This window comes from Sus scrofa, chromosome 13 (assembly GCF_000003025.6).
Source record: "Sus scrofa isolate TJ Tabasco breed Duroc chromosome 13, Sscrofa11.1, whole genome shotgun sequence".
In the NCBI taxonomy this organism is placed as follows: domain Eukaryota; kingdom Metazoa; phylum Chordata; class Mammalia; order Artiodactyla; family Suidae; genus Sus; species Sus scrofa.
Window position 1 is genome coordinate 172,570,033 of NC_010455.5, and position 13,684 is coordinate 172,583,716.

Genomic DNA, 13,684 nt, shown 5'->3' on the forward strand with positions numbered 1-13,684 from the left:
TAATTGCTCTAGCTAAGACTTCTGGTACTACATTGAGAAGTACTGAGAGTGAGTATACTTTCCTTGTTTGTGATCTCAGAAAAAAAGCTTTCCGGATTCACCACTGAATATAATGTTTGCTGTGGGCTTTCCTTGGTGACTTTTATTATGTCAAATTAATTTACTTCTACTTCTAGTTGGTTTGTTTGATTTTTAATGAGAAAATGATGTTGAATTTTTCAAGTACTTTTTTTTGCATTACTTGGGATGATCATGTGGTTTTGTCAATTCTGTTAATGTCATGTATTATATTGATTGATTTTCATAGGTTTGCAATCCTTGCATTCCAAAAAATTAACCTCACTTGGACATGATGTATAATCCTTTTAATGTATTGTTGAATTTTAATTTGATTCTTTTTTCATTTTTCATTTGTGCATTTTCTGTATATATTTCCTCTGTGGCTTCTATGGATATTAAATAAAACATCTTATAATAATATACCATCTATTATAAATGTCAATTGCATACAAAAATTCTACCCCTTAACATCTCTCCCCACTTTATGTTATCAATATCACCAATGACCTCTTTTTTTCTTTCTTTTTTGGCTTTTAGGGCTGTACCCATGGCATATGCAGGTTCCCAGTTTAGGGAACAAAACCCAGTTTAGCTGCCAGCCTAGACCATAGTCACAGCAACTCAGGATCCAGCTGTGTCTGGAGTCTACACCACAGCTCACGGAAATGCCAAATTCTTAACCCAGTGAGCAAGGCCAGGGATCAAACCTGCTTCCTCATGGATACTAATCAGATTCATTTCCTCTGAGCCATTATGGGAACTCCAAATTATCTCTTTTTATATTTTGTATCAATTACCATAATATTATACTTGTTTTTATGCTTTTATGCTTTTAACTTTTAAATTCCAAGCCTGAATTAAAAGTTATTTACATACCACATTTTGTCATTACAGGAATCTGTATTTGTTTACAGCTTGATGAGAGAGATATTTTTCTTTTGTTTTGCCTTAGGTGCCCTTTGGTTTCAAAGTGAGTAACTCCCTTTAATAATTCGTGTAAGGCAGGTCAGCTTTTATAGGAGAAGATCCTTATTTCTCCCTCATTTTGAACCATAGTTTTGACAGATATAGCATTCTTGGTTGGTAATTTCCTTCTTTAGCACATCTCATTCCCTTCTTTGTACTATTTCTTCTGAGAAATCTGGTGGATAATCTTATGAGAGCTCCCTTTTATACGACATGTTTTTCTCTCTTGCTGCTTTCAAGATTTTCTTTCTACCTTTCCAAGATTTTCTTTTTGCTTTTGATTTTTGACAGTTTTGTTACAGCGTGTCAGTGTGACTCTCTTTGAGTTTATACTGGTTAGGATCCTTTAAGATTCTTGAATTTATATGTATATTTCCTTTCTGAGATGTGGGATGTTCTTGAGCCAGTTTCTCCAAATATTCTCTCAGTCTCTTTCTCTCTCCCTTCTCCTTATTGGATTTCCATATTTTTTTTTCCTTTTTTTTTTTTTGTCTTTTTGCCTTTTCTATGGCCGCACCCATGGTACATGGAGGTTCCCAGGCTAGGGGTCTAATTGGAGCTTTAGCCGCCAGCCTACGCCAGAGCCACAGCAGCACAGGATCCGAGCGATGTCTGAGACCTACACCACAGCTCGTGGCAACACTGGATCCTTAACCCACTGAGCAAGGCCAGGGATCGAACCCGTGACCTCATGTTTCCTAGTCGGATTCGTTAACCACTAGCTATGATGGGAACTCCCTCCATATCTTTAATATTGATCTAAATAATGAGGTTCTGCAGGTACCTTGGGCATTCTTCACTTTTCTTCATTCTTTTTTTTCTTTTTGATTCTATAATTTCAAATGACCTATCTCTGAGTTCACTGGTATTTTTCTCTGCTTGATCATGTCTGCTCTTAAAATCTTCTAGTGAGTTTTTCAATTCAGTTATTATATATTTCAGCTCCTGAATTTCTCTTTGGTTCTTTTTATGGTTTATATTTGTTTGTTCTCATTTTGTTAATGATTAACTTTCTAGATTTCATTTACTTGTGTATCTGTGTTCTCTAGTGTCACACTGAGTCTATTTAACATGATTATTTTTAATTCTTTATCATATAAATCACAGATGTTTATTTCTTTAGGGCTGGTTTCTACAGATTATTGTTGTTGTTTGATTTTCTGTTTCTTGCAATGGCTTGTTACATTTGTGGTGATTTGTTCATTTGAAAAGAACAGGCACATCTTCCAGGCTTTATGGACTGCTTTCATACAAAGAAAGAACTTCACCAGAAATCTCATCTACAGATTCTGGAAGCTTTTCAAAACTTTTATTCAGATGCATGTTTTCTGGGCTTATATTTTTAACTTCACAATTATGGAAACTTGCCAGTTTTTATTTTCCAGGTACTTGTCATCTCTTGCTCTAATGAGCAAGATCTCTAGGCTGCACTAAACTAGTGAGGTCTTTTCTTCTCAGCATCCAAAGTACACTGATTCCCTGTCAGTGCTCTGAGTCAGGCAAGGCAAAAACCAGTACTTCTGGCAGCTCCTAGAAAAGCTGGAATGTTTCATGTACATTCCACACCTATTTGTCTCCCAAGGGAGAATATACACACATTATACTTTCTTCTTATTGTTCTGAGCTGTACCCATGTAGAGGAAGAGCTTACATGGTTGAAATGAAACACCTATATATACCCATTTAATTGTGGTTTTGAGCTTACGTGGGGCATTGTTAATTCTTAAAACTTTTCTGGGGTTCTTATAATAGATTTTTGAATTGTATATTATTAAGTATGTTTCTCTGTGGAGGAATGAAATATGGGTCTTCCTGTACCATCATCTTGCTGACATCACTTTACATTTACAAATAATGTTTGACAAATGTGCAAAATTAATTAAAGGGAGGAAAGATTTCTTTTTAACAAATATTGTTGGATTAAATGGATATTTTCAAAACAGTAAAGCTAAATTTAAGTCTCATAGCATATACAAAAATAAATCGTTGTTATGGACTGAATGTTTATGTCCCTGTGGAATTAATATTTTGAAATCTTACCATACACAGTGATGGTATTATTAAGTGGTATCTTTGGAAAGTAGTTGGGTTAGATAAAGTTACAAACGCAGATCTCTTATGAATGAGGTTAGTGCCTTAATAAGAGTCATGAGAAAGCATGCTACGTTCTGCTCTCTGTCATGTGAGCATATAACGAAAAGTGAGCAGTTGGCAACCTGGAGGGGCCTTCGGTAAACCTAGACCTTGCTAGTCCCTCTTCTTGACATTCCAGACTCCACAACTGTGAGAAATAATTTCTGTTGTTTATAAGCTACCCAGTTTATGACATTTCTGATATAGCATCTCAAAGAGATGGAGATAATCATGTAATTAAATAAAATATAAAACTGTAACTTTGAAAGAAAAATTAAAAGATAAAATCTTCCATATCTGAGACTAAGCTAAGAATTCTTAGATTTGAACCAAAAACATGACTAATAAAAGAAAAGTTTGATGATTTGGACTTTCTCAAATTAAAGATAAAAGTTTTGTTCTGTGAAAGCCCCTTTAAACAAGATAAAAATTGATGATAACTTTTGAGTTTGCAAACCACATATCTGACAATGGACAAATATCTTGAGTAGATCAATAACTATCAAATATCACAGTAAAAATCAACCAAACAATCCAATTAGAAAGGATTTTTATGGAAGAGGATATATAAATGTCAAATAAGCATAGGAAAACGTATTCAACAACATTCACTATTAGAAAATACATATGTAAACCACAATGAAATATTACTACACACTTAGCAGAATAGCTCAAATGAAGAATAGTGACAATACCAAACACTGACAAGGATGTGAGGAAACTAGATAATTCATACATTGCTCTTGGGAATGTAAAATGACATAGCTATTCTCTAAAAATGTACTGAATATACAGTTTTTCCAATACCAATTGTTGTAATGATTATCCTTTCCTCATTAAGTTGTTTGGAACATTTACTGAAAATCAGTTGACTATACAGGCATAGATCTGCCTTCTATACTCTTCCATTTATCTATATGGGTATACTACTGCTAATGATATTCTATCTTACTTAAAACTGAGTTAAATTTGAAATTGAATTTGTACTTTTCTGCAATTTTGTTCTTCTTTTGAAAAATTGCTTCTTTTTCTAGATTTATTGGATTTGCATTAAATGTTAGAGTTTTGATGAAATCATACTGAATCTACAGATGGATTTCTGGAGAATTAACACTAAAAGGGAGTTTCCCATTTTATTACAAGATACATTTCTTCATTTATTAAGTTCTTTATTTTCTCTTAATAGTGTTTTGTATCATTTCAACATGGAAGAAACACAACTTCACATTTTTTCAAAAATTTTGCTATGTATTCCATTTTTTGTATTATAGTAAATCAAAAATATTAATTTGTAGAGAATTGTATCTCTTTTGTTTACCAAAAGATCTACTACCTCCAAAAGTTTTTGCATCTTTCTATGTATTGCAGTTGGCATTCTATGTCATATAGCTTCAGCCGGAGAAAAGTGGCTTTTCTCATAGTACAGGCAGAACTGCTTGCAGGAAATTTAGTAAATTTTTGTTTATGTAAAAATAGCATTCTTTTGTTTTTACTGTAATAGACAACTTTACCAGCTATAAAAATTCTGAAGGACAGTAATAATTACTATACCTATTACTGTTATCATTCTTTTCAGTATATTAACTATGTCATTTTTATGTCTTCTGGCCTTCTAGTTTCTGATAAAAACTCAATCATCAGTTGTAACATTTTCCCCAAATTTAAATAGAAAAAATATATTATTTTTCTTTAAGATTTTTCCCTTTATCTTAAGCTTTTAGTACATTTGTTATCATATTTAGACTGTATTTTTTATGTTTTAATCCTACTTTTGAGTTATTGAGATTTTTGTATCAGTAATTAATATACCCTGGAAAATTTGTAAAAACTTTTGTCATTATTTATTCAGTTACTTTTTTCTCTTTTTTTCTTTTTATATAATGATTTTTATTTTATTATAGCTGGCTTACAGTGTTCTGTTAATTTTCTACTGTACAGCATCTTGACCTAGTTACACATACATGTATAGATTCTTTTTTCTCACATTATCATGCTCCATCATAAGTGACTAAATATAGCTCTCAGTGCCACATAGCAGGTTCTCATTACTTATCCATCCAAAGGCAATAGTTTGCATATATGGACCCCAGATTCTCAATATATCCTGCTCCCTCCCCCTCCCCCTTGGCAACCATGAGTCTATTCTCTAAGTCCATGATTTTCTTTTTGGTGGAAAGGTTCATTTGTACCATATGTTAGATTCCAGATATAAGTGATATCATATGGTATTTGTCTTTCTCTTTCTGACTTACTTCACTCAGTATGAGAGTCTCTAGTTCCATGTTGCTTCAAATGGCATTATTTCATTCTTTTGTATGGCTAAGTAGTATTCCATTGTGTATATATACCACATCTTCCTAATCCAATCATCTGTGGATGGACAATTGGGTTGTTTCCATGTCTTGGCTATTGTGAATAGTGCTGCAATGAACATGCGGGTACACATGTCTTTTTTCTAGGAAAGTTTTGTTGAGATATATGGCCAAGAGTGGGATGGCTGGGTCATATGATAGTTGTATGTATAGTTTTCTAAGCTATATCCATACTTCTCTGACCACAATGTCTTGAAACTAGAAATCAACCACAGGGAAAGAAATGAGAAAAAACTTACTACATGGAGACTAAACAACATGCTACTAAAAAAAAAAAAAAAAAAAAAAAAAAAAAAAAAACAATGGGTCAATGAGGAAATCAAGGAGAAAATTAAAAAATACCTCAAGGAGTTCCCATCGTGGCGCAGCGGTTAACAAATCCGACTAGAACCATGAGGTTGCGGGTTCGATCCCTGCCCTTGCTCAGTGGGTTAACGATCCGGCGTTGCTGTGAGCTGTGGTGTAGGTTGCAGACGCGGCTCAGATACTGCGTTGCTGTGCCTCTGGCATAGGCTGGTGGCCACAGCTCCGATTAGACCCCTAGCCTGGGAACCTCCATATGCCGTGGGAGCGGCCCAAGAAATGCCAAAACAAACAAACAAACAAACAAACAAAAAAAAACACCTCAAGACAAATGATAATGAAGACACAACCACTCAAAATCTATTGGATGCCACAAAAGCAGTGCTCAGAGGGAAGTTCATAGTAACACAGGCTTTCCTCAAAAAAGGAGAAAAATATCAAATTGACAACTTAACCCACCACCTAAATGAATTAGAAAATAAAAGAACAAACAAAACCTAAAGTCAGCAGAAGGAAGGAAATCACAAATATCAGAGTGAAATTAATTAAATAGAGATTCAAAAAACAATAGAAAAAAATCAACAAAACCAAGAGCTGGTTTTTTGAAAAGATAAACAAAATTGCCAGACTCACCAAGAAGAGGAGAGAAGAAACCCAAATATACAAAATCAGAAATGAAAAAGGAGAAGTCACAACAGATACCACAGAAATACAAAAAACCATGAGAGAATACTATGAATAATTGTATGCCAACAAATTTGACAACCTAGAAGAAATGGACAACTTTCTAGAGACTTAGAGCCTGACAACACTGAATTAAGAAGAAAGAGATCAACTGGCTAGACCCATCACTAGAAATGAAATTGAATATGTCATGAAAACACTCCCTACCAATAAAAGTCCAGGACCAGATAGCTTCACAGGCAAATTCTACAAAACATACAAAGAGGAACGTATACTCATCCTCCTTAAACTTTTCCAAAAGATTGAAGAAGAAGGAACACTCCCATAGACATTCTATAACACCACCATCACCCTAATACCAAAACCAGACAGATACCACCAAAAAAGAAAACTATAGGCTCTTATCTTTGATGAATATAGACGCAAAAATTCTCATCAGAATTTTAGCCAACTAAACAATCCAACAACATGTCAAAAAGATCATACACCATGACCAGGTGGGATTTATTCCAGGTTCACAAGGATGGTTCAACACATGCAAATCAATCAATGTCATACACCACATTAACAAAAGTCAAAAACCCATGATCATCTCAATAGATGCAGAAAAAACATTTGACAAAGTCTAACATCCATTCATGATCAAAACTCTTACCAAACTGGGTATAGAGGGAATATAACTTAACATAATAAAAGCCATTTATGACAAACACACAGCAAATATAATAGTCAATGGAGAAAAGCTGAAAACCTTCCCTCTATGCCTTTTAAAAATTCTCCTGCCTTTCTAGGACTCCAGTTATATAGATTAGATACTCAGTATTGCCTCACACATCTGTGAGACTGTCAATTTCTAATTCAACATTTTTACTCTCTATTCTTTAAATTGTATAATTTTTACAATTGCTATAATTTTTTACATGATCTAGACATTACAGATCATGTATTGTTATGGCTTTCAATTCTATTTTGTGTTCTCTGTGGTTTTCCTGTACTTAGAGAATATATTCTTGATTCTCAGTAGTTCTACTAACCTCAGGATCTGTACTCTGACATTTCAAACTATTAAGGCTTCTAATGATAGCTGCCTGGGTGGTGCATAACTGGGAAATGTGCTCACTTAAAAAACAATAAAAAGTAGAAAAATCACAGATTTTGCCCCCATGAACTCTATCTTTAGAAAGAAGGGTCCTCATTTTTATTTAGCCAAATTTTATTAGCTAAGTTTTGCTCTCCTGCCTGTTGTCTTTCCTAAGGTCTGAAGTTTAGCTGTACAGCTAGGAGTACAGGGAAGCTTATACACCAATCTTGGATCTTACTCTTTCTGTCATTCTCTAACTACCACACTTTGTCCTTTAAAGTCTCTGTTACTCTTTTAGAGCTGAACTCTCTACTGGCATCTTCAGTTGATAAAATTGAAGTTTTTAATCTGCTTATTTAAAGAGCCTTGGGAGTTGGGGGGAACACTCAGGGCAGAAAGACACAGATGTGCAATTCTTAACCCTCTAGGTGCCGTTTTCACACATGCCCCTAGCCCTCTTCACATACTAAATTTGTAGAACTTAGATCACTCTTTCTACAACAAATCTTGTGGAAGTCATAAGAATGCGTGTCTCAGGTTTCTAACCTCAAGATATCCAATTAAGCAGTGGCCTCAGCTAATGCATTTTGATAACCATCACTGTGTTCACACAGAAGCCATGCTTTTTGGAGTCAAATCTTACCCAGTAATTCAGCATAGAAGAGAGACTAAAGCAAGTGCATTCCTAGAAGTCTCAGGACTTTTGCTGATGGGAAGCTTTGATTTCAGGACACTCCAATGATTTTGCTGAGTTATTTATACCTACACTGCAGGCTAAGGCATTGGCACCTCTTCCTCCCTCCCTCCCTTATTTCTTTCCTTCCCATTCTTCTTCATACAGAGGCAGACCTGCACCATACTCTAATGGCTTTCACAGTCTTCCCTGGCTTCCACCCTATTGTGTCTAATACATACCATGCATAGCTAACATTGTTTTGGTGTTTGCTTCTTGAAAGATTAAAAATAATACAAATCTAAATCTACACAAGCCACTTTGGAAAATTTCCTCTGGTAATAAACATTTTATTTCTTATATTAATTATTCTTATTCCTTGACCCCACATACAGAAAAAAAAAAAAGGTAGAATAAAAATGAGAGAATTGATGAAGTGACCAACTAGAAAGGAAAACATTTTTGGTTCTGTTTACATTTCCAAAATCCTCAGAAAGCTATAAATTTGCTTAATTTTCTCAAGAAAATTTTAGCCAACCAAATCTAACAACACATCAAAAAGATCATACACCACAACCAAGTAGGTTTCATCACAAGTTCACAAGGAAAGTTTAACATTCACAAAATCAGAGTTCCCATTGTGGTGCAGCAGAAACAAATCTGACTAGGAACCATGAAGTAGAGGTTTGATCGCTGGCCTTGTTCAGTGGGTTAAGGATCCCGCATTGCTGTGAGCTCTGGTGTAGGTCACAGACGCAGCTCGGATCTGGCATTGCTGGGGCTGTGGCATAGGTGGGCGGCTATAGATCTGATTAGATCCAGAGTCTGGGAACCTCTATATGCCATGTGTGTGGCACTAAAAAAGACATAAGACAAAAAAAAATTTTTAAAAATCAATCAACTTCATACACTACATTAATAAAATAGGTGTCAAAAACCACAGGATCATCTCAATAGATGCAGAAAAAGCATTTGATAAAAGGCAACATCCATTTATGATAAAAACTCTTGCTGAAGTGGGTATAGAGGGAAAATATCTTAACATAATAAAAGCCATTTATGACAAAACTATAGCAAATATAATACTCAATGGAGAAAAGCTGAAAGCCTTCCCCCTAAAATCTGGAATGAGACAAGGTTGTCCACTCTCACCACTTTTATTCAACATAGTATTGGAAGTCCTAGCCACAGCAATCAGACAAATAAAATAAATAAGAGGTATCCACGTTGGAAGAGGAGAGGTAAAATTATCACTCTATGCAGATGACATGTTACTATATACAGAAAACTTAAAGGACTCCACATAAAAACTACTCAAACTGATCAACAAATTCAGTAATGAATTACAATTAACATCCAGAAATCAGTTGCATTTCTGTACACTAAGAATGAAATATTAGAAAATGAATGTAAAAAAGCAATAACTTTTAAAATTGCACCCCCAAAAATTAAATACCTAAGAATAAACCTGACCAAGGAGGTGAAAGACTTATATGCAGAGAATTATAAAACACTGATCAAGGAAATTAAAAAGAATTCAAAGAAATTGATAGATATCCCATGTTCTTTGACTGGAAGAACCAATATAATTAAAATGGTAATACTACCCAAAGCAATCTACAGATTTAATGAAATCTCTATCAAATTTCCATATTTTTAATAGAACTAGAATAAACAAAGCAAAAATTTATATGGAACCATAAAAGACCCAGAATTGTCAAACCAATCCTGGGGGAGAGGACAAGTAAGAGGCCTAACTCTCCCAGACTTCAGCCAATATTACAAAATGACAGTAATCAATACAGTGTTGTACTGGTACAAACACAGACATATGGACCTATGGAACAGAATTGAGAACTCAGAAATAAACCCAAACACCTACAGTCAATTAATCTTTGACAAAGGAAGCAAGAATATAAAATAGGAAAAAGAAGTTTCATCAGAAAATGGTGCTGAGAAAATTGGACAGCTTCATGTAAATCAGTGAAACTATAACACACCCTCATACCATGCACAAAAATAAACTCAAAATGTCTTAAAGACTTAAACATAAGACAACACACCATAAAATTCCCAGAAGAGAACACAGGCTAAACATTCTCTGACCTCAACCATACAAATATTTTCATAGGTCAGTCTCCCTAAGGCAATAGAAATAAAAAACAAAAGTAAACCAACTGTGTCTAACAAAACTTACAAACTTCTGCACAGCAAAGGATACAAAAAAAAAAAAAAATATATATATATATATATATATATATATAACTCACAGAATGGGAGAAAATAATTGCCAAAGATGCAACCAGCAAGGGCTTAATTTCTAAAATATACCAACAACTCATACAACTCAACAGCAAAAATACAAACAACCAAATTGAAAAATTGGCAGAAGACCTGAATAGACATTTCTCCAAAGAAGACATACGCATGACCACCAGGCACATGAAAAAAATGCTCAACATCACTAATGATTAGAGAAACGCAAATAAAAACTATACTGATATGCCACCTCACTCTAGTCAGAATGACTATCATTAATAAGTCTACAAATAACAAATGCTGGAGAGGGTGTGGAGAAAAGATAACCTTCCTACACTGTTGGTAGGAATGTAAAGTGGTACAACCACTATGGAAAACAATATGGATGTATCTTGGAAACTAAATATAGAACTATTATATGATCCAGCAAACCACTCCTGGGCATATATCCAGACAAAATTCTCATTGGAAAAGATACATGCACCCCCATGTTCATTGCAGCATTATTCATAAAGCCAAGACATGGAAACAACACAAATGTCCATCAACAGATGAATGGATTAAGAAGATGTGGTATATATACACAATGGAATACTACTCAACCATAAAAAATAACAAAATAATGCATTTGCAACAACATGGGAGGAAGTAAAGATTCTCATACTGTGAGGTATGTGAAGTATGTCAGAAAGAGAAAAACAAATACCATATGTTATTACTTATATGTGGAATGTATACATGGCACAAACTATCTTCAGAAAAGAAACAAACTCATGGACATGGAGAACATACATGTGGTTGCCAAGGGTAGGGATGAAGGAGTGAGATGTACTAGAAGGTTAGGGTTAATAGATGCAAACTCTTACACTTAGAATGGATAGACAGTGAGGTCCTATGGTATAGCCTAGGAAACAATGTTCAATCACTTGTGATGGAATATGATGAAAGATAACATGAGAAAGAGAGTATCTATTGATGTGTGACTGGGTTACTTTGTTTTACAGCAGAAATCTACAGAACAATGTAAATCAACTACAAAAAAATTTAAAAATAAATTTCTTGGGAAGTCTTTAATAAAAATTTTAACCAAGAAAAAAAAAATTTGCTGATGCTTGTTTTGTGGCTACCATGTGATCTATACTGAAGAACTTTCCATGTGCACTTGAAAAAAATTCTACTGTTTGGATATAATATCCTGTAACTATCTAGTAAGTCCAACTGATATGTCATTTAAGACATTTTCTCATATTTAAAATCTTTTTTTCTAATTTTTCTAAAAATTTATGTTGAAGAATTATTTAAAACTTTTGTTGTATTCAATTGGTCAAATTTCAGTCATTGTAGGAATGTTAAAGAATAGGCTATCAGTGTGCCTTATGTACTCAAGCATTTTCTAATCCAGTGATCACATTTCAAGAAAATGCTTATCAGTAATTCGTATCATTTATTCATTAGGAAAAATGCATAATATGATTATGAGAATGGCTGGGATTTTATAAGACAAATTAATTGTGAATGCATTTTTGCCTATCACCACATGAGTCCTTTCACTCATTAAAACTGTAAAGACAGAGAGATATGGTATTGCAAAGAAAAACATATCTTATTTTTAAACCTAAACATTATCCATTTTTCAAACAGCAAAAAGGGGGGAAACATCCAGACCAAATAAACCTTTACAAAACATATTGTGTAATCAGAGGCTATAAAAACTACTTAATTATTTTATGAAAATATATCATTTTATACTTGTCTTGGAGGCAATACACAAATAGTAGTATCCAAGAAAACCAATACACATTCAGTTACTCAACATTGGCATTTTACTATATTTTCCTTAACACTTGCAATAAAACAAAAGCATTTTTTGGGTATTTTTGTTTTTATCTTATTTTTCTCTCTTACTTTAAGGATATTTTAACTGAGAGGAAAAACAGATTAATATTTGGATAGCTAGTCTTTACTCAAGTACTCCTGGACAACTTACACTTTGCCGATATGGATCATTGAGCAAGGAAAGAAATAGCTAAGACATTAATAAAAATAATTGGATGAATTTTCTTGAAGTCTTATTCAGCTGTAGATATGACAGCTCAGTTCATTTGGTGCAAACATAGCCTGCAGTGGTGGCTATATTACAAGGTCTGATTCAGATTGATAACTCAAAGAATCTCAGACAGTTCAACATTTACTTTAGAAATATCAAAAGCAATTAGGTCAAGAGTTTAGCATTTCACTAAAGCATAGTCTATTTGAACTTTTTACACACAAAAGGATCTGCAATAAATAGATATCTATTTTATTAAGCTCTAGAAATTCCTACTGATTTTGAGAAATGATCAGAAAATAAATTAGTTAATAAAATAAATTTTAATTATTATGAGAACATATTTTAGGATACAGAGTTTTCTACTCACTTTATTTTCTTTTCTGTGAAGAACTCGTTGAAGAGGGTGGAATAAAATTAGATATAGAAATATATGTTTCTATAACACAAAATGATTATCAATATTAATGTTATTTGAGCAACATTCTACTCTGAAGTACTTAAAAACTTAAGTGTTATGCCTTAGAGGACATTAAGAATTTGAAAACTGTCTTCCTACCAATATCTTCAAAAGGGAGGCTGAAGCAGGGTTGCAAAGATATGGTCATGTTGAATGCTATGACAAAAAATATGCAGAGCCCTAGCAGATTTGAACTGCAAACCCAAAAGAAGCAGAGGGTAAGAAAAAGGAAGGAATACTAGTGTAGAAATATATCTGGGACAAACTTTAAAATTCACTAAAATCTAAAGTCCACCTAATGGATAAAGCAAATATTCTGTATCATGTACTCATTCATTATCATTATATTCATTTTTAAAGGTGGAAGTTGAATTTATGGTAATTGCCTCTGCTAGTATGTACTCAAGATGATGTGAGAGCACAAGAACTGGGTTATATGTATAGAATATAATCCTAGCCCACAGGGTAGCTGACCAGGTTTGAGTGACCAGTGTTTCTCTGCCATGTTCTGTAAGCTTAGCAAAGAAGTACAGAAGAATGGAATTAGATCCAATCCAGCAATCATAATATAGAGTGCATTTATCAGGAGAAAGATAGTGCTGGAAATATTGGGACAATAAAATGTTCAAGAAGAGTCTTTGATCAG